The sequence below is a fragment of the Idiotropiscis lumnitzeri genome, chromosome 5 (assembly GCF_059441095.1).
Source record: "Idiotropiscis lumnitzeri isolate Australia: NSW breed Sydney's pygmy pipehorse chromosome 5, RoL_Ilum_1.0, whole genome shotgun sequence".
Classification (NCBI taxonomy): Eukaryota; Metazoa; Chordata; class Actinopteri; order Syngnathiformes; family Syngnathidae; genus Idiotropiscis; species Idiotropiscis lumnitzeri.
In genome coordinates, this window is record NC_142395.1 from 4,082,544 (window position 1) to 4,105,922 (window position 23,379).

The 23,379-nt window shown below is 40.3% G+C and overlaps 1 protein-coding gene across 3 annotated transcripts in view; it reads right to left on the reverse strand.

The window, feature by feature from the left end:
* Window positions 1–20,973, reverse strand: part of large2 (LARGE xylosyl- and glucuronyltransferase 2) — a 51,727-nt gene extending 30,754 nt beyond the window's left edge. For 2 of the 3 annotated variants that reach the window (XM_088297052.1, XM_088297050.1), the window contains exon 1: window positions 6,066–6,291. The gene's annotated coding sequence lies outside the window, so the exon portion shown is untranslated. Of the gene's footprint in view, window positions 1–6,065; window positions 6,292–20,551 lie in introns of those variants that run through there. The other variant, XM_088297051.1, reaches the window with a different exon arrangement.
* Window positions 20,974–23,379: the final 2,406 nt, after the last annotated feature.

The following is a 23,379-nucleotide window of genomic DNA, read 5'->3' on the forward strand; positions in this document are numbered from 1 at the left end:
CTGTGTTTAAGCTACCACTGGGCCTTGCAAACCAACACTGCTGGAGTGTGGCGCTTTTGGGCAGTTATGAGAAATGTTTCGAAAATAAACGTCTGCAACAATGTCTCCATTTAGATCGTATTCACGAATCCAAGAAAGCTATTCGAACAGTCTTTGAATTAAATATACCTCATATTTGGTGATTTTGCATCAATTCCAAGATATTATTCAAGTAAATATCTGTTATAAGCTTCGCAAAAAATAGTAGTTGAAAAATGTGATTAATCACAATGAATCATGGAATTTTTTGTGATTAATTAGTTAAAAAAATTAATCACTTGACAGCACTAATATATACATATATAAATGTAAAGTGAGGATAACATGTGCAAGGCTTAGAATTGGAAGGAGGGGTACACCGGCATTTCCACTGCTTAATGCTCATAAACCCAGCAAGTCTAGAAAGAAGAAATATGATATGATGAACTATAGAAAAATACTTTAATCCTCTCCATTCCCTTTTGTTTTTCCAGAGCTACACTGATATTCATGAGTTCTAATTGTAGCTGTAAAAACAATAGATTCTCAGCTGATGTATCTTTAGATCCTGGTGAAGGCTCCACAAATAACATGGTCAAAGGTAAATGAACGTCGATGTATCAGAAACCAACAGCGCAGTCGATGATTAGGCAGTTGCTAATTGAGATTAGCAAAGCAATCAATCTTCTTGAGAGTTGTAATGAGAGTAATGATGTGAAGATCGATACTGAAATAAAAATACCTCAGATCACAGATCTTTATGGAGAATGATAAATTCTTTGATCAAAAATCTTGACTGTTTTTGATATTTTAGTCATTGAGTATTTCTGCAACAGGAACACTGGAGAAAATCTGTAACCCATTTAGATATTGCCGAAGAATTATACACGATTGGAGGGAACTACTTTTTCTTCTGCTTGGGCGAGTGTGTCATGCGTAAATGCAGCGGCACACCATGCTGCTCACTTACTAAGTCACTCAGTCGAACCTGAAGTCTGATTGTATGAAGGAGTCATGTGCGGTTGCTATTTCCACACCCAAAAAGCGGTTTGTGATGATGGGGGGATGGTAAATAGTTTAGGCAACACAGCAAAAACGAAAGCAAAATCACCTAATGTTAAACCACAATACATTATACATTAATGCTCTATACCTCGTGTGTGTTAATATAGATGGCTTTTTTACCGCTCCTCTGTCAACATATGAACACACGTCTCAAAGTGAAGCAACCCGGAAGTTGAATAACAAAAAAAAAGAGAGAAGAAATAACATGCTTAAAACAAACGCAGCAATGCCACAAAGTGGCACTGCAGGACCACAACGTCCCATCTACACGCACAAACAAACCACAACAACGCATCATATCAAATGCAATTTTTGTAAAATAATTTAAGAAAAATTAATCTGACTACTTCACGGATTTCACTTATCGAGGGTTATTTATGGAACGCAACTCCCGCGACAAACGAGGGATCACTGTATATAGAGCTTACATTAAAAACAGTTGAAGTGACATTTTCAGACTTGAGGTTTGCAGCAGATTTTTAATCAGCGGCAATGGTCTTTCTTTATTTATTAGCTCCTGTTTCGGTCGGAAGTAGTAGTTTTGTAGTTTTGAGAACGTCACTTATAACGTTAAGCCAAAAAACCCAGCCACAGTAATGTGTATACCTGGGGCTACTCTCTCAGGGAAGCAACAGGTCGAGACACCAGCGAAAGGCTAGCACCACTAGCCACTTGGATATAATATACATGTTGGCTCCAATGAAACTAGGATGAGGCAATTAATAGATTAAAAAGAAGAGCATAGATCAGATTTGTTATCTCGCCAGAAAAGTGAGTCGAATTGAATGATTGTCACTAGCCCCATGCCCGCGAGAGGCAATGATGAGAGGTTCATCACATTATTCTCGCTTAACTAGTTTATAAAATAATTGGCCCTCGTTCGGGGGCCAATCCAAGCTACTGAGGTTAGAGGGCCTTCACGGTAACTGCATTTGGCCATTATCCCCCAACATTTTAAACATACTGTGGTGCAACCCCAACTTGATCAACCTAGCCTTGATCAAGGGTTGCGGATGAATTTTAGACCCATTTCCAGGATTTCCTTTTCTTTCAAAAATTCGGGAAAGGTGCTGCACATGAAGGTAAGATATTTTTTGGATGAACACAACACCTTATGGAACTTTTCCAGTCAGGATTCAAGAAAATGCATAGCACAGAGTCAGTCCTGTTACGAGTATTAAATTATATTCTCCAGGCAAACGACACTCTGTATGCCTTGTCTTGTTAGATCTACCTGCAGCGTTTGACACAGTGGACGACAGTATTCAGGTTGGCATTAGTGGTAGTGCTCGGGAATGGTTTAGATCTTATTTGACAGGCAGGGCCTTCTGTGTTCCTGCTCTGCCCCTTTGTTGTGTGGTGTTCCACAAGGTTCCGTTTTGGGGTCCTTGCCGTTTTTGTTATACTTGCTGCCCCTAGGTTCCATCCCACGAAAACAAGGTATTTTGTTTCATTGCTGCGCGGATGACGGTCAGATCTATGTCCCGCAGAGCAAAAGTATTCCAAAACCATGCATATTAAACAGCCATGAGGTGGAAGAAAAATATATCAAAATAAACATCATATTGATGTGTTCTTGTGTTGTATTAATTTCTTTCAACATATCTGGTATTGGAGCAATCGAAAAGTAATTAAATGTCTTCAAGCAACATTACTCTAATAATACGGCAATTTGATTACATTAATAACTAAATTTTTTAACAGGTAACTAGTAACTTTATTTATTTATCCATTTAACAGTCAGATGCACCCTGCAAACATGCACACAAAAAATGTCGGGTTACGAAAAATTGTTATATCAGAGTGGGGGCTCATCTGGCTTTTCACATGCGGCTCCCCATAGGGGGACCACTGGCCCTCCTAAACTTTTTTCTTTAAAGAAGGAAATCATACTCAAATTTATACATTTGCACCTTTTTTTTACTTTTAAGTAACTAGCTTTATGAACCATCCAATCCAAAAGGAACTTACAGTACATAATTATAGTGTTTCAAAGAATTTGATTTGTCTAGTCTAAATATTGTTGATATTAAACATTTGTTGTCCCCACCAAACTGGTCACTTTAGAGAGTCACCAGCCACATTTGGTAATGGTAAAAAAAAGTTACTTCTGAAGCCCATTGATCCACAAATTATTCATGCCACCTCAAGAGGTTTGTAATTGCGTATGGATGCCAAAGATGTTTGCAAAGCATTTAAAACAGAGAGCATCATACAGCACAGCCATGTCCAAAGTCTGGCATGAGGACCAAATGCGGACCGTGTTCAAATTTCCACTGATTCTGCCATAGATCAGAACAGTTGACGACAGTAGAAAATACATCCACCCATCCAGCCATCCATTATCTATACCGCTTCTCCTCACTAGGGTCGTAGGGGGCGCTGGAGCCTATCCCAGCTATCTTCGGGCAGTAGGCGGGGGACACCCTGAACTGGTTGCCAGCCAATTGCAGGGCACATAGAGACGAACAACCATCCAACATATTTTCTATTTCACCAGATTATGGCAGCGGTCCTGTGGCCCCACTCACAGGCGGTTGCTGCATGACCTTTGTGTGGCCCTTTGCAGACCATTTTAAAAATGGAGATTGTAGCGAAGAAAAAGAAAGTGGACAGAGACGGCTGTTGCTTCCATGGCAAGTCGAAATCTTTTTTTTTTCACTGAAATACATAACAACCGCGTCTGCCTAGTTCACTTTTCAAAGAAATCTATAGTCACTACCAGATGAAACATGACAACTATGACAAGGTGACTGGTAACGAACACCGTGAAAAATTAAAAGCAACTGGAAACTGAATGCCTCACAGTGAGAGACAGCATCGGGCGTGGGTTCAATCCCAGCTTCGGCCATCCTGTGTGGAGTTTGCATGTTCTCCCCGTGCCTGCGTGGGTTTCCTCCGGGTACTCCGGTTTCCTCCCACATTCCAAAAACATGCATGGCAGGCCGATTGAACACTCTAAATTGCCCCTAGGTATGAGTGTGAGCGCGGATGGTTGTTCGTCTTTGTGTGCCCTGCGATTGGCTGGCAACCAGTTCAGGGTGTCCCCCGCCTACTGCCCAAAGCGAGCTGGGATAGGCTCCAGCACCCCCCGCGACCCTAGTGAGGAGAAGCGGTACAGATGATGGATGGATGGATGGATGGATGGAAACTGAATGGTCGGCCTCCCACACACATTTTCACCTCCCTCAAATCTTTGCAAAAGGTTTGACATCCATGATAGAGAATCTCAACCATGGATCTAGCACAATCATGTACAGTGAACCCTCGGTTATCGCGGTTAATGGGGACCGAGACCACCCGCGAAAACTGAAAATCCGCGAAGTAGCGGCGCACCTTCAAAAATGCTTAAAAAAAAGTGCGAAGTAGAGGCGCACCTTCAAAAATGCTTAAAAAAAAAATTAAAAAAATAAATAAAAAAAAATAAAAAAAAAAAAATATATATATATATATATATATATATATATATATACGGGTAGAGAGAGAGAGAGTGAAATTCATGTTATAACAAAAAAACAAAACAAATTATTATTAAAACTTATTATTTTTTTATTCCCCAGCCATTATTTTTGTGTTTATTCAATTACTTCTTTTTGTATTTATTTAATTACTTCGACTTTTACCTGCTGGTACGCCGTCCGGTGTGCCCTGTGAAATGAAAGGTGGCATTCTTCATTTATTTATTTATTCATTCATAACTGACAGCCTCGCGCTCCGCTCATGCCCGGGCGGAAGTTGTTCCTCTTCGGCTTAACTACCACGCACGCCGGCCGGTCTCCTCCGGTCCCGAACGGAGTGAAATGTCGCCCCGCTAGTGCCCGGGCGGAAGTTGTTCCTCTTCGGCTTAACGGCCACGCACGCTGGCCGGAGCTCTGGTACGGTCCGAACCGCGCGAAACGTCGGCCCAAATCGTGCCCGGGGGAACGTGCTCTTCTTCGTCCACTCTCCTCTTCGCCCACACTCTTCTTCGGCGCACGCCGGCCGTCTAACCACTCCAGCGCCCCGTCGTGCCGCTCGGCGAAACTACAATGCCCCCGAATATTTTTTAGACCCGCGAAGCACTGAACCCGCGAAAGGTGAACCGCGAAGTAGCGAGGGTTCACTGTACTCACGTTACATACAACTTTAATCATTAGTTATCACACATGCACAAATAGGGCGTGCAGGGGCGTCTGATACTCACAAATTTTCACAATTCGCATTGAGGCTTGGCCCCTAACCCCTGCACATAGTTGGGGTTCAGATATCTTCTGGTCTTCTGTCTTTTAAGGGATGGATAATAGTTTGAACACAAAGCCTCGCTGCTGAAAGGCAACACTGTAAACATTAATTTAAAGCATCTTAGTGTTCTCAGGATTTTTGGATTGTTCATCGGGTCAAAGACGAATTTGCATGCTCATCCTTGGACTGCTTGGGGTGCACAATAACTTAATCTATACATTAAAAGCTCACTGTTGTATTTTATTGTATTGTATTGTATTGTATTAATCATCAAAATCTGTAAAATGACTACCTCTGTGAGTTTTGCAATATTTGATTTTGTAATTTATCACCGTTGAACTACTATTACAGGGAAACCGATTGAACTGCTTGAATATTTCCCTCTCCTAAAGATTTTTTTTTCTCAATCTGTATGCAATCTCTCTCACGTCATTTGTAGTGAAGAAAAGGCTTTGAATTACATTATTATTACATTATTCTCTGGGCATTCACAGAAAGCAAAAACAACACATTCAACGCGCTACTCTTCAGCTATGCTGCCAACTGTGATGTTGGTCACAGAACATATAACGACAAATTAAACTCTGATGTTAACTGAGTGGTAATTACTGTTCGTCATCACGTGAAAGTCTAGTATAAATTCCAAATTGTTGGGGATTTTTCTGACAAGCAGAAAAGCAAAATGAAAATATAATCAACTCTCATTTTATCAAAGACAGAGCCATGAGGTTGCAAGTGCAAAAAGTGACCTTTGTTCTTACCTGTGTATTTCGTCTCCAACACTTGGAATACTCCAACATGAACTCCAACACGTCAGCAGAATCAAATGATCTGCTCCTGCTATTTAATGTTCATTTCCACATTGTCTCAGAGTCAAATAAAAAAAACCTACAAGTATTTTATTATGCTCTCTGAAGACTTTTGTCCCACTTCTTCAACTTATGTCGCTGTCTCATGCTCTCATTTTTCTTTTCCTCCTTTCCTCTCCAGCACTCCTCCCACTCGTCCACCTCATGCACAAACATGCTATAAATCGCCTCCACCTCCAAGGGGAGGACTCTGATTTCAGCTCCCGCTCCTCCCTCCTGTTCTCATTTCAGCTCCTCTGACAAATGGGAGGAGATTGGTAGAAAAAGGAGAAACAATGGGGGAAAAGAGTGGTGTCACCTTGCATATTGTCAGCAGTGCAAGAGGTGCACTTTGTGGGATTCTTTTGCAGATCTGGTATGCAAAGTCTTTGCAAAACAAAAGGAAAGGCTTTCAGTCACCATCACATTTGCAGGTGTATGTACCGCATTTTTCTGCATAGAATTCCTGAAAAGCCTTGTTCAGTCTCACATAGAGGCAAAAGAAATGTAGCACTTCAGTTAAACGTTATGCTACTATGCTAGTAGATGCCCTTGATTTATCTACCCACTTTTACCACATGTTTAAGGGCTTGAATGTGCACGCTTTAAAAGTGATTTATATATATATATATATATATATATATATAAATATATATATATATATAAAACCCAAAAATGAAACACTAGAATATAGTATGACGTCAATTTTAAGAATATGATCATGATTTCTTGATTATTTTAGGCCAGCAAAGGCCTTCAAGGCCTTGACCACCCACCACTGCTAACTATACACCATGGAAATAATTAATTCATTTTATTTCACTGAATATCTACAAAAGAAATAAAATACAGTTTAAAATATATTTGTTTTATAATAGCTGGTCAAAGGTCTGCCGCTAATTTAATGCCACCCAAGTATATAGTGGGTTTATATTGGACGTTATTTTGTGATGTGACCTTATTATTTGGTGTTAGGTTACTTAAATACTGACTGAAGGCACAGGTCAGAAATTCAATGACCGCCACTGGTAAAACTGCTATAGTGTGTCTCACTATTATTCTTGTGAATTGTTTTGTTTCGAATAGTTGAAATGCCTGTTTAAAGCGGACTTACTCAAAGGAGCTAAGATTTAGTGTACTGTATTTTCACGACCATAAGCGCACTTTAAGGTCCCAAATTTCCCCCAAAACAAGCAAGGCGCCTTGTAATGTGACGCGCCTTGTGTATAGACTGGGAACCATCAATCTGTACACAAGCAATTCTCTCGTCCATCAGGCCTGATCCTCTTAGGGAATTTAAGAGTGCATGTTAGCACACCCTGCCGGACAGAGTCTGAGAATACTGTGCTCCAAATTGATTGTGACAAATACATTATGTCAAGACGGTATTTGGAGAGGGTGCAAGAGAAAGCTGGACAAAAGGGCAGCTGTCCACGACGTCTGTCTTATCATTCATGTTATTGCAAGCAAGAAACATCACAGGTTTAGACAACAGACTGCAAAAAAAGAAAAAAAACCACACTGCCCAAAGCACACCACTCACATCACTCTAAACAGCCATGTGATTGGCTGAGGCTGATTGGCTTCCAGAATCCATTGCTGTAATCATTTTGTGTTTTTTTTTTTTCTTTATGAGATATGAATGGCATGAGAGATGCATGCTTTGTGTTAATCTTTTATTTCTTTGTTTCATTGTTTTTTGTATGCTGTTCAGAGATATTTTTGGTTTTGATTTGAAACCGTCTTTTGGCCGTGAAAATACGGTTAATGTTATAAGGGTTATACATAAAAGGCAGCTTTATTATTCATTATATATATATATATATATATATATATATATATATATATATATATATACATATATATATATATATATATATATATCAAGGCAAGGCACAGTATTTATTTTTGTTTGATTTGACCTAAAAAGAAGACAATGACTGAGAATTAAATTATAGTAATTAAGATATTCAAACTGAAAATAAAGTGAATTTAAGCAAATCACATGACCTCAAATGTTCCTAGTGTGTCCAATCAGATCTAGGAAGCAGTGGAAGGTCAGATGACTTGGACTGGGAGAAAGGCAAGCCATTGTGGGTGAATACCCGTAGGCCTTGTTCGGTCATTTTTCTATAGTCACCATGGTGGGGGAAGACACCGTGTTAAGTGTGCGGATGAGTGTTGGCCTCATACAATTCTTACAGGTCATGTAAAGCTACATGCTGCGCACATCAATCAAACAGATTACTCAAAACATACACACCCATGCACTTGACAACTGAGTCAAAATAATTGTTTTCACACATATACAATACAATACAATACAACTATATTTATTTAGCGCATTTCACAACAGCTGGAGCTGTAACAAAACGCTTCCCATATGGTGTAATATAAATGAGCAGGAAATTAGCACGCAAATTAACAAACAATACACACCAGAAGAACATCAGAACAGTGGCAATCTCTATCATGACCCGTGTCGGTCATGTCAGTGTTTTTTGTTATTGTTTTCGTCACCTCCCTGCCATGTGCACTTTGTTTATGTTTGTCAGCTGAGTAGGGGCGTTTCCCCTCAGCACTCCGTCTCCACCAGCCACGCACCTGTTCCCCATTAGCCGCGCACACCTGACTCCCATCTGCTCCCCTAATCATGGACTATTTAAGCACCCCTTGCCGACAGCTCAGCGTCGGAACATTAGTCCTGCTACGCCCTGTTACGGACTTTCACGACCACCCTCCTTCTCGCTCATGCCCTCGCTCATGCCCTCGCTCATGCCCTCGCTCATGCCCTCGCTCATGCCCTCGCTCATGCCCTCGCTCATGCCCACGCTCATGCCCACGCTCCTGCTCCATGCTCCATGCTCATGCCCCCGGTCCCTGGTGTTTTGTCACGATCCTCGTCACTTGTCTTCTTTCGTTCTGTTTAGTCACGTTTAGTTTGTCCACGCCACGTTGTTTGTCCTTGTTTGTTTCATTTAATAAATTCCCTTTAAGTTTATCCGTTTCCCTGCTTCCTCGCTTTCTGGGTCCACCTCCTCTTCGCCGAACGGCGAACCCTGACAGTCTCATGTTGAGTCGAACGCTAAAGAATAAAAATGTGTCTTCAAACAAGTTTTAAAATCGGACAGAGAGGGGTCTTGCCTAACATTTAATGGGAGCTCATCCCATAGGGAAAAACCAGCAACAGAAAAGAAACGATCCCCTCTGAGGCTGCGCTTAGTCCTCGACACCTCCAGCAGCATTTTGTCCACAGACCTGAGGCAGCGGGCAGGTGTGTAGGGGTGGAGGAGCACAAAGAGGTACACAAGGCTATTTGAATATTCGAAGAGAACAGAACTATCTTAAAGCAAACTCTAAAGTGCACTGGGAGCCAGTAAAGAGAGGCCAAGATTGGGGTGATGTGATCTGTCTCAGAGCTCCAGTTAAAAGACGAGTAGCAGCATTTTGGACCAGTTGGAGGCGCTTGAGGGAGAACCAGCTGACTCCAAAATAAAGTGCATTTCAGTCATCTATCCTAAATGTAACGGAGGCATGGATTAATGTTTCTAAGTGTTGTTGGGAAAGAATCGGCTTCACTCTAGCCGGCTGCCTAAGATGAAAGAAGCTGGATCGAACAACATCACTGATTTGTGGATCTAATTTAAAATCATTGTCCATATATCTATAGACGAACGGTGTATGCCAACGTAAAAAAATCATCTGTATAAATAAAGTTGTATTGTATTGTATTGTACTGGGGATGTTGTGGATTTGTGCCTTGTACACTATTACATGATATGATCCTAATATTGTCATTCCACCCGTCATCTATATAGGTTGATATCTTCGTGTTGACGTGCAAATAATCCCTTGGATTCAGCGGTCGCATCGAATTCTCTGGACAATTGCCTTCATTGCTCACAGGGGCGTGACTCGACATTAAATGGAATACTTGAGTTGCCAGTTTATATATACTACTCGCCGAAGACTTTGAATAATGTTAACTTTTAAATGTCTTTTGTTTGTAAATGTATTTAAATATTGTCGAGTACTTTTGTTCTTTGCTTTGCCGTTGAATGTCTTCAGCAGTTTTGTTTGTAAATGCTTTTAGGTGGGTCACTGATGGTGTAGTGGTACACTCGCCTGAGTTGTGTGCGGGCAGCGGGGGTTCAGTTCCCACTGACATTGTCTAATAGACTATTGCCAAGACACCTTTTATTGGTTAGAGTCATTGTTATTGACAGTGATCCCTAATAGTTTCATGACATCTGTCATTGTAATGGGGTGATACCTCTGGCAACGATCCCGTAGGGAATTGAGTCCTGGTGAGCTGGCGTCAGCCGAGCTAGCGCCTTGTAGTGCGGCGCGCCTAGTATATGCATTAAAGACGGAAATAGCACCCTCAACTGGTGTTGCGCCCTTTGATGCAGCACGTCGTATGGCCGTAAAAATACGGTAAGTAACATTTCATCTGCTGTGTTAAAAACAAATGGACAGTGCGTCTATATAGATTCTCAGTCATTCAGGTCATGTTTGTCTGCAAAAGTTAAATCATGGAAGCTTGATTTTTTTAATTTACATATGTCATCAAGACTAACTGCCTTTCCATTTTTCATCCTTTACAGTTAATGTAGTCATTTTACATCTAACCACCTTGGCTATAAGAAATTAACAGATCAACATTTCTACTGCATCAGTGTCTTGTACAGTATTACTTGCAGCAGAGTATTGGGATGGCGTGCCGAATAATAATGAGATTATCACTGTGTTGCTTCAAGCTTCTATAATACACCCAAGCAATCACCCAGGAGCACTGCTGCTACATAAACTTGATTTTTAAGATACCATTATGAATATTCTGCCTTTAGTATATTTACGCTATTTCTCATTGTCAAGGTAACATGCACATCCATAGTGATTTGAGAACTCCCAATCTTGTCTGATCTTGGAAGCTCGGCAGAGGGCTTATTTGTGAATGTAAACACAAATGTGTAAGCTTACTGAGCTATTGTGGGCGCAAGAAAGTCCAATTCAGTTTGGTTGGAACAGAACCCTGGATAAATAGGGAGGGTTGACAGCATTTTTTGCTGCAATTATCGACTGTACATTCAGGCAGCTGGTATATAAATAGTAGTCTAAACTTGAAATTATAAACTCGAAACCCCATTGTAAACATGGGAGGTTTTGCTTTGATATTTACACACGGACACCACTTCTCTCTTGATATTTGACCTCAGTCCAGTATGAAATTTACAGAAAGCAAAGGTATTTGTGTATATGTTTTAAGAGATTATGTTGACATTTTTAGTGTTGTTCTTCTTTGACAATGTTTAGATTTAATTTAGCTGAACAAAAATTCGAACAGGCACCACACCTCTGTTTGGAAAGTGAATTTAATTTCAGTGAACCAGCTAAAGTGAGAATTTATTAATACCTGAAACACACAGGAAGTCAGGAATCCAAACCACAAGAAACCCACGTATCATCTAAGTATATATCCACCTCTCACCATGACACACATAAGCAGGTCAGTATGCATGTGGGCATCGAGAGATGAGCCTGCATGCTGAAGACCTGAGGCAGCGCACACACGCTTATAATTTTTTTTTTTTTAAAATGACACTTTCCGACCAAAAGATAATTAAGAGACATGCTACCAAATTACCATGAAAACCAAACGATAAGTATATAACTGAACTTCAGTTGATTTAATTTCAACACCCTACTTAAAATTCCTTCATAACTTCGCACGTCTCCCAAAAAGTTCTCTGTTCCAAAACAGCATTGCGATCCGCGCCTATACTTACGCGAGGCCAAATATATATATATATAATATAATGGTATATATATATATTTTTTTTCTTACCAATAGTTGAATGAATAGAAATAGTGTTCTAAATGCAGTACAAAGAAGGGAGTGCGCTCAAAACTGACAGCTTTACCATCATAAAGACAAGTGATTCTGGGACATCGTTACTGCATGCAATTTCTTGCAAAAGTGATTAGGACAAGATGGAGATTATGTGTTTTCCACATTAGGTACAGTGGAGTACATGTATGTGAGCATATTACATTATTATTTCTTGCATGATAACATGCAAATCATGATTCCATTGACATTTTCTTTCTGAAATCATTAATGAATTAATCAAAGTCTGGGATGCTTTCAAAGAACAAGCCTCATTCAGGGCCGCAATATCGATTGTGCATCGGAAGTGAAAAAAGCTGTACCGGGACGCTATTCTATACTACCGCAGTATCCTTATTCTTTAAAGACTCTCTGTACTTCTGTGCAGAAATCCTTCAATCACTCAAAATCCGTGTGTGTTTTTACATACTTGAGCAGTAAAAATTATTCTGATGATTCTTATTATGATAACTATCCAACAAACGGAAAAAAGCAATATGGACTATCTATATATTTTTTTCACACCTCCTAGGTTTCCCACCACACAGCCACACATTTTGTACAAATATCTCAAGGGGCAAAAATGGACAGCTGTTATCGTAAAGGAGGCGGTTACTCCATTACACTACATTTACACACAACTGAGCAGTTTTCTTCCTACATAAAATAACCATTCTGCATAATGCATGACCACACAGTACTTAGCCCTTGGCTTGTACTATTATAATCTAAGTATATATTAACATCTGAAACAAGTACAGACCAAAATTTCCAAAAGGGAAAACTAATTCTTTGTCTTCTGAAAAACCTTGCTCCTCCTGAAATATTTAACAGCCTGTCTTCAGTCTTCTTTATCTCAGTCAGTTCCTTTCCCACACCATGACTCAGCATCTGAAGAAAAGCAGGATTTTGCTGGTGTTGCTCTTTCCATTTGCCATTTATCAGAAATGTCATCACAATCACACAGAGATGACACGGAAAATTGCTGATTCATCAAGAATGCATCAATCATGCAGTATTTCAGCAGGAGCTAGGTTTCCAACTATGTAATTCCTGTCAGTTGAGCTTTTAAAGTACAGCCAAATGGGCACAGTGACAACAATTTGATGTTGAAGACTGCTCAAGATTTAGAGTATTCACTTTGGTCCTGAAAGCATGATGGTCATGGTCAGAATTTCTAATGTGGTGTACAAAATCAGTGCATATCCAACTGAAAAACTATTCAAACAGAAATGACAATGAATATAAAACAGAGACTGACAGAAATTATTATAATTTTTTTTTAGGCCAATGCCTAATTTTGGCAGAAAGAAATACAGGTTACAGATTAATCGGCCGATAAATTTAAAAAAATATAAATGTAATACTGTATACAATATTCTATAATAAAGTAAAATTATTCCCCTCAATGCATTTCATCCATTGAATGATTCTATTTTACTTGTGGCGTTATTTTAAGCATTTTAAACATTTACATGGCAGGATGTTGATCATTAACATTAGCAAGATGTTAAGCATTTATCAAATGAAGCTAGATGTACTGTGCACAGTAATGATAAATGATTGTGTTTACTGGTTTTATATTATTCCCGGATGTTATTCATGTATTACTCAGTTTAAATGTGTTGACATCCAGAGACTGTTTATGATCTGCACTCCACTTTGCACTACGCACATATAGCATACACATAGTGTGGTCAGCACTTCACATTGCGCTGCACCAATAAAGCAGATCTGCTACATACACAGTAAAGCTATAGACAACAAATTTGATTTTGAAATTTGATACAAGACATGCACAGCGGAGTCAAGATGGTCCAGGAGCCACACTCACACATAAGACACAACAATTGGAGATTTTATCCTAGGACACCTTCCCTATGAGTATGCGTTATGTTTCTGAAGGCTAGCCATTGAACTACGATCCTCTCCAGCGGCTCAACGCGCCTTCCCTTCCTGTGAGCCAACAGCCAAACAGACACTCTAACTGCATGATTACAGCTCATCTTACGATGAAAGAAGGACAAAAGACCCTGTGCAGGAAAGAGCCAACACCTCTTCTGGATGCAACTCTTCATCCCAACGCCAAAACCTCCTCTTCCTAATCCTCTATTCACACTGCCCTGCAGGAGACATCTCCCCACCCCCGGCTAGACACTACCAACTGTGGCTTTTAAATGGTAAAGACTATTCAGGAGCTAAATGTTGGGGACAGGCCATCAGCACTAAACACCCCAACTCCTCCACTAAGTGATATCTTGAAAGGTCTGGAAGACCTCTCAGAAAATAAATTCCAACAAATGAATGAGTGAATGAATGAATACCTCCTTGATCTTCAGGTACTACTACTTTGAGTTAATTCTTCTTGGTACTGACTAAGTAACAAATGTGCTGAAAGTAAGTTAAGCAATGTTATTATCATATGTAATTGTTAACAATCAATTACATTCATTTATGTGTACACACTGACCACGTTAATGATTTCTCACAATACTTGGGAAAAAGGTCAATTTTAACATTTTTAAAAGACCACTTTGACAACGTTCCCAGAAAAATACCATTACTGGGGAGAACAGTTACACGGGCTACTCAAATTTTCCTTGGAGGCACCATGAATTCATACATTTGAAGTATTTGGGGATGTTGCAGAATAGTTTGACAATTTTTAGATTTTGTTTTTATTTACTTGTATCATTTGTATTTATGCACCAAAAGCTCATCTTTTAGAATAAGTTAAACTATCAACATATGAAATAACACAATTACAGGAATGTTTGAACAATAAATAATCCTAACGCCCTCGTTCAAATTGTGTTGAATGGTGTACATGAACATAACAGCCTGAGCGGCTTCACAATTATTTGTCCCCCCTTTACTGATCGGTTGCCGGATGTGTGATATGGTCACAAATTGACAAATATGGAAGTTAATCATCTGAATTGCCTGATTAAGGTGTGTGATTTTGAAGTGATTTGTGTGACTGAAAATCTAAGTCATATGTCAATGCAAACACTGGCAACTACTTTTTGGAGAGAGACGCTAGTCTGCTTGCTGGCTAAATTTGAGTTGCCCTTGAACAAGGCCCCATTCCCTAACTCTAGTGGTGGAGCACTATTTGCATGCCTCTTTCAATGTGAATCAATTTTTTGCATGCCTGCAAGTGTGTCATCTGGTTCGGTGTGCGGTGTGACCAAAATATACAGCAACATTTGAGTTGAATTTCCCTTTGAAATATTTACAAGCATTATTAATTACATTTAAATTATTGGTCTCACATTGGTGAATTTCCTACCAAGTTACTAGTTCTGGCATTAAGATTAGACTATAAAGAGTTTGAATTATTAAAATAAACGAACACGCAAAGGTTAGCTTACTTTGTGTTCATTACACACTTCGGTATTCCAAGCACATATTAATCAGGTTATTGACATACATGCTCTCGCCATGTCTTCACACTTCTCTGAGAGTCCCAGTTTACAAGCACTGGGTGCAATTTGATCTTTGGATAAAATGTCTCGCTCAACTGTGACTCAACAAGGTAAACGTGGATTCCTACTTGCTAACAGCGTTGGAAGTAACACGTTACAAAAGTAATGCATGACAGTAATATATTAATTGAGATGGTGATGAAGAATTAAACAAATTACTCTTGAATTTTTGTAATGAGTCCAGTAACACGTTACAGTATTGAGACTATGAGAGATTGGACACACAAAATGAAGAAGCTAGTATGAAGAGAAAATTATCAATTTGAGAACTTACAATCTCCATAACTAGAAAAGTAGCTGTTCTTCACAAGCGGAAATTCTTATTTTAAGTTGAAGATATCTCACTTAACATCATCTTTATTATATTTACACAACACAGCTGGGAAGTCGTTGTCTGTGACACTTTTCATAGTCATGTTTTCAGGAAAGAAATTGCAAACCACATTCAAAGTAAAATCGAGAACAAACCAAACAAAAAAAAGTAAAAAGCAGTCTTTAGAACTGGGAAGAATTACGAGTCATTGTGCTTTTGAAGTTTAATGGCATTATCTGACTTGTAACTTGTGAAGTGAATGTATTGTTACTGTAGATGTTATAAATTCCTTTTTTTAAACATAATTCTGGGGAGAAATGGGGCAGATAAGACTATTTCTTCTTTCTGCTCCATTTTGTTCTAGATCGGAGAACATTTGTATTCATATTATATTTTTTTTCTTCTTTTATACATTTATGAAATAAATGGAGGAAGTGGAAAAAGAAAATATATATATCAGGTTGCCACATAACTGTAAATTAGTCTAATTGTAATCAGCTCTTCTTACTACAATTAAAGGAAGGGAACCTGAGAAAAAAAAAGTGAAAAAAAAATTAGGAATACGCATGCAAATTTGTTTTAATCTGCATAAAAATCGAATTCATTAGAAATTTGGTTAAATTGTTCCCCAGTGGGGTAGCAAGGTGGTCAACTGGCTAGCACGTCAGCCTCACAATACAGAGGTTGTGGATTCGATTCCAACCCCGGCCTTCCTGTGTGGGGATTGCATGTGCTCCCCTTTGCCTGTGTTTCCTCCCAAATTCCAAAGACATGCAGGGTAGGTTGATTGAACACTGAAAACAGTGTGGTTTTTATCCCAGCCGTTTAACAGTGGATGTGCATGGGAGTTTGCCCAACCAGTCTACATGTTTTGTGGACCCTTGGGGAATTCTGTGGGAGGCGCGCCGAGAGTACGGGGTACTGAGTAGGGGTGGGAAAAAAAATCGATATTGCAATAAAGTGTTGCTAACTGTCGCAATAAATAATCGATAGCCTGCCGGCTAAATATCGATATTTCAAAAGAACGCACATAATGGATTTACCTCGTCATCATCGTCCGTATTTAATCTCTCCTGTCCTGTCTGTGGGGGCGCTAATGCCACAAATGGTTTTGTTTGTGCGGATGATGTGATACTGTTAGTGACCTTCATCACTCAGAGGTGCGGTTCACAGCCGAGTGTGAAGTGGTTGGGATTAAAATCAGCGCCTCCAAATCAGAGACCATGGCACTCCGTCAGAAAAGCGTGGAGTGCCCTCTGCGGGGAGGGGATGAGATCTTGCCCCAAGTGGAGGAGTTCAAGTATTTTGTAGTCACGAGTTCACAAATGAGTGTTGGATGGCGCGTGAGATCGACAGGTGGATCGGTGCAGCGTCTGCTGTAATGCGGACCTTGTATGCTGTGTTGAAGAAAAAGCTGAGCCGAAAAGCAAAGCTGCCGATTTACTGGTTGATCTACGATCCTACCCTCACCTGCGGACACGAGCTGTGGGTTGTGACCGAGAGAATAAGATCCCGGATACAAGCGGCCAAAATTAGTTTCTTCTGCAGGGTGTCCGGACTCTCCCTTAGAAATAGGGTGAGCTGCTTAGTCATCCAAGACTGAAAGTTGAGCCGCTGCTCCTCAACATTGAGTGGCGCCAGATGAGTCGGCCCGGGCATCTGATTAGGATGCATTCCCTGACGCCTCCCTGGTGAGGTGTTTCAGACATCTCCCACCGGCAGGAGGCTCCGAGGAAGATCTAGAACACTATCTCTCCCGGATGGTCTGTGAACACCGGGCGGGGTATCCCTTCGTAAGAGCTGGAAGACGTGGCTGGGGAGAGGGAAGTCTGGGCTCCCCTACTGAAGCTGCAACCTCCGCGGCCTGACGCCGGATAAGCAAGGATTGGAAAGGAAGGATTGATGGATAGATGGGTTGATGGAAATACCATGATTGTGCTCTCGAATCCCCAAAAATTACAAACAAAATTGGTTGTAACCTTTTTTCCATAAGAAAAATTGTACCTTACAAAAAAAAACATACAAGAACAAAATAATTTAATGGTATGTAAACGGTTTGTGCATCATGATAATTCAATGGCCACTGTGCTGCTTATTCTGGTGTGCAGACATTGGCCACCAGGAGACAGTATAATACACACTGACAAATACTGTACTACATGTTAGTTGATCATGAAACACAGAAAAGCACCGTCTCAACCAAGCTGTAATAATATGGGTCATGTTTTCCGGGATTACATAATATATGCGTGAGTATTGTTGAATCCTCTGTCAGAATGTGTTATTACCGCCTGAGTTCAACTAAAAATTGATTTAAGGATAACCTCTATATTGTATACATATAATCACAAGGTTGAATACACACTGTGTAATACTATGTTTTATTTTTAGTTTTAAACTAAACTTCAACTGGGAGGGGCAATAAACATCTTGAAGCAAGTACTTCGTCACTTTTTCAGACAATAGTACACCATTAGCCAAAGTGCTTTTTGTTGTGAAATCCGCTGCCATTATATTGTAGCTCAAATTGCTTGCAAGTAAAGAAGAAAAAAATTGGCTGAGCGATAGCTGGTATCTCAAAAAAGTATCAGTCAGGTCACGCGTATGTCAAAGGACCACTATATGTCATGTCATGTCATTTTCCACACCGCTTATCCTGTACAGGGTCGTGGGAGGGTCCTGGAGCCTATCCCAGCTGACTACGGGCAAAAGGCGCACTACACCCTGAACTGGTCGCCAGCCAGTCACAGGGCAGACAAAGACACCGTCACTGAGTGGGAACTGAACCCACGCTACCCACACACAACTCAGGGGAGTGTACCACTACACCATCAGTGACTGGACCACTATATGTGATATTGTAATGCTTATGTTGACAGTTCAACATTGTGAGACTGATGAGGCATATTTTCACGGGGATTTTGCTGTGTTATTTTTTTTTACTAGTACTATAAAGCAGCGCAGTGTAGTGAGCATGTTGGTTTTACAGTAAAGAGTTCTAGGTTCAGCTCTTGGCTTGGATCATTCTGTTGATTTTGCTTGTGTTCTCTATGTGGGACTCTCGGTTTTTCTCAAATCTCACAATGACCCGGAATATAAATTATATACGTACAGCATATATTCGCTCAACACATGCTCAACTATTTACTTACATATATCCTGATTGAACAGATTTAGACCACGATAATACTAATTACATGTTTTCTTTCGCAATTCATTATAGATCAGAATCAGGAAGGAAAGCTAACAAGTGCTTTCAATAGGGGTTACTTAACAAACAAGACACCAAGAAAAAACCAGAATGTTACATTTAAGCCCTCTGGCAACAGTTTCCATTAAACACAAAACTGCATGCAGCATGGGTGTTATTTAATCTGTGTCAACAAATAGCATGCCTCCCACTTTAGTCTCCTTCTGCTTGGTCAAACACATTTGGTACTTCTCATTGTGACCACAGGATGTGAATATATTAACAGCCATCATGTGGGGTTAATGGAAAAACCATTAGCAGGAAGAGAAAGATAGAAAGGCAAAGGTGGAGGAGGAATTGGGCAAATTGTACAGTCATTAGATAATGCTCATTCAGGCATTTAAGTACTGCTCAGGGTCTTTGGTGAGCTAAAGTCTACCACTGTTGACTCTGGCTGAGAAGTAAGGCACATTGAACGGTTACCAGAGAATAATTTTACATATATAGACAGACAATCATTATGAGCAATATAGTAGTAATAGTACTAGTAATCACGCAAGAGTCATGTTGAAGAAGAAGAAAATGAGGACTTGTAGGAGTGGGCGTGGTGGAATAACATGGTGAGAGCGGAGAGAGCACAGGAATAGTAGTGTAGTAGCATAGTAGTAGTAGCGATGGACAAAACAAAAAACTTAACCCTAAAGGATTGCTTTTTGAAAAAAAATCCACATCCAAGCAAGACGTCTGTGATTGAGTTGCTGCGAATTAGGAACACGTTCAGTAATATCTCAGAACACACACTGGTTTAATCCGACCGTACAGAAATTTCAAGCGTTGGTCAAATTCATTGTTTGGCTGTTCACAGTGCACCAAAAACAGCGCTATGCACTTGGCGCTCTGGGGATACGGTGCGCCAGTGCTCGGTGCGTTTGGGAATTATTGGGAGCAGAGCGCACCCCACCTCTCCGAACACACCCTCTCTGAGTAATGCACGGGAGTCAGAGTGAATATCTGAACACACATTTGGTTCCAATTAGTTAGCTTTCAGTTGATCTCAGCAGTGGATTGCTTTGTAATATATATATTTATGTATATATATATATATATATATATATATATATATATATATATATATATATATATATATATGTATATATATATATATATATATATATATATATATATATAAAGAAACTCCCCATCCCTAGTCACAACAGAGCCATCAACCAAACAATTTACTATCCTTAAAAACTGCTGACTTTCTTTAGTGCTTCCACCCACCAAGTAACTGGCGATTGCAACTGGATTTGTTCACATCCAGTACTCCTGGGGGCGCAGCCCACTTTATCCATAAAACCTAGTGACGCCCCTGTTTCACACATCATAACACAGATTCATCCGCTCTGAAAGTCTGAGCAAAATCTTCACAAATGAAAGACGAACAGAAAGAGGCTGCTCCTCTACATGACACACAAAAATATAACAATCAAAATAATACTAATAATTTATAAAACTCACCTTTGCCCGTCGTTGTTGTTGCTGATGTTTCCCCCAGTGTTGATCCTTTTGGTTATTCCATAGAAGTTCTCAGCGTTTCAAATATCCATTTCAATTTAGGAAAAACGCTCTTCAGGGGCGAGCTGTATTGTTTTCAAGTCTCAAACTGTGTGGATACTGATATGGACACAAATATAAAACTGTCCTGAGATAACACAGACACAAACGCACGTGCGCGGATACAGTAAGAGATGAGCTTGACTAAAATTGTAGAGCTTGGAACCATGAGCCTGGCTTCAAATTCAGATTTCCCCCAGGATGAAACGCTAGGACCGAGGGGCAGTGTGGACGCTGCTGTCCAAAACACTGTTTGGCTCACTCCATACTTGGCATCCGATGACTGGTTAGCAGACCGCACTTCATAGTCGCACCACTAAGGTATGTTGGGACTGAAACATCCAGTATGCTGTGCCCTCAGGACAGCGCCGTACCGTCACCACTACCCCACAAACCCCACCCTCTCACATCAAGCTCAGCCAATGGCAGGGGCTAGCCGGTTTTTCCTCGCCCCACCCTCGCTCTCTCTTTTTCGTTCTCTCTCTTCACTCTCACTGGGCCCCCTCCCATTAACACGAACACACACGCACGCGCACGTAGAAATTAAAAGCGATGTCAGGACTACAAAGAGATAGTTATATCACACGGAATCTAAATGTATATTTTAAATGTAAAATAACAACACCAACACAACATGTTACTGTCAGTTATGCATACTGTATTGTATTGCATTGTTACCGTAGCCCCCAGTAACTGTGTTGTCATTATCAGTCAACAGAAAGTGACAATGAGGTGACTAAAAATTGGTGGATTTTGCTGCTTAACCCGTATTCTACAAACACGATATTAATTACAATTGTATGTTTAGAATAGTGAAGGCTCATTGAACATATTATTGCAAAGCATTTTGGGGTTAACTTCCCCTTTAAAATAACACTCATTTAAGAAAATAGTAAAACATTTTCAATTTGTCACAAATGGATTGTCAATGAGGCCAAGAATATACCATCCATCCATCCACGCATTATCTGTACCGCTTCTCCTCACAAGGATCGCGGGGGTCCTGGAGCCTATCCCAACTATCTTCGGGCAGTAGGTGGGGGACACCCTGAACTGGTTGCCAGCCAATTGCAGGGTATACAAAGATGAACAACCATCCGCGCTCACGCTCATAGCTAGGGCCAATTTAGAGTGTTCAATCGACCTACCATGCATGTTTTTGGAATGTGGGAGGAAACTGGAGTACCCGGATGATACCCACGCAGGCATGGGGCGAACATGTCAATTCTACACAGGAAGGCCGGAGCTGGAATCAAACCGACGACCTCTGCATTGTGAGGCCATCATGCTAACCAGTTGGGCCACCGTGCCGCCCCCCAAGAATATACCGTACTTTCAAATTAAAGGGGAAGGTGTGGATCCACACAGAAATAAAATGCTCATCACCTTTCCATTATTTATTTCAGAATGGGCAAATCCAAAATCAATGAAAAACATCATCAGTGGTCCTTCATAAAGACAACAATAGATATTTGTGAGGTATCTTTTTCATTTTATAATTAAAGGGACATTGTGTAGATTTTTTTTATTCATTCATTTGTTAATTAAAAAAAAAAAAAAAACACTATTATGTTCAATAATATTAAAAACAATATGTTCTATCACAGTAACATACATTTTTATGTAATTGTAGGTCTTGTAATTGCTAATTATATTAGATGGGTCATGCGCCACTGGAAGATAACATATTTTGCTGTTTCTGCTATGGATACCTAGAGGAGACAAATCACCCAATCGCAAATTTGCTTGATCAATGACCACTTCACATCTTTAACAAATGGTTCATTTACAACAATCGACTGGCTGCAACGTGTTTTGTTAAAGAATTTACCAGTTTTGCTCACGACAAATCAGCAGACAGGAAACATAAAATGAATGGACTGACTTTGTCCTAACGGCCACAGCTGAAACTGAGACTGAATTAATCTGGAAGCCAGTTGAACCGTAATACCGGGAAGACCTAAAAAGGAGCGAGATTGGAGAATGGGAACCGTGATTTAGTTAGCGGGTTAACACAAACACATGTAGCTCACCAGATTGAAGATGTTCAAACTTTTTTTTTTCTGGCGGAAGACAAGGAGACCCTCCTCTGCTTTGCTTGAAGTCTGGTGTATTCACGCCTGACACCAAATAAGCGCGAGACATGCGTCGCATGTAACCGACATTCGTCAGCAAACCTCTGTAACAGATGGTAGGCCTACTGACCCGGTCAGTGATGATTCCAATGACTGACAAAAATCAATTTGTCAGCGCTTTGCCCGTCAGTTTTTCAAAGATTCCCATTTGTCATTCATCAGCAAAACTGGTGTCTGTCAGCGCTGGATTAACGGACCTTCCATCAGTTTTCAGCAGTTTTGTTCCGTTCTTGGAAATCCATATTTAATAAGGATGACCGCCGCTGAAGTTGACAGGCCCTGCATGTCCACTCCATATACTGACACTTGCCATCAAAAAACCTTTGCCTACTTATCAAACCCACTTCCGAATGACAATTATTGTTTTGTTCTCCAAAAGAGAACCAACTGAACATTTAATGATTGGTGTGTACCTACATGGACTGATGCCACTGGACACATCATTAGTGATGTTCCTGAAATCATTGGATCTTTCAACATCATTCAACCTTCCTCCAAGTGACCCAATTGAGGGTGATCAGACTCCGGCTTGTGTCCGGATGGCAAGGTAGCATGACTCCAGGGCTCTCGTCTTTTGAGCCACACCCATTATGAGGC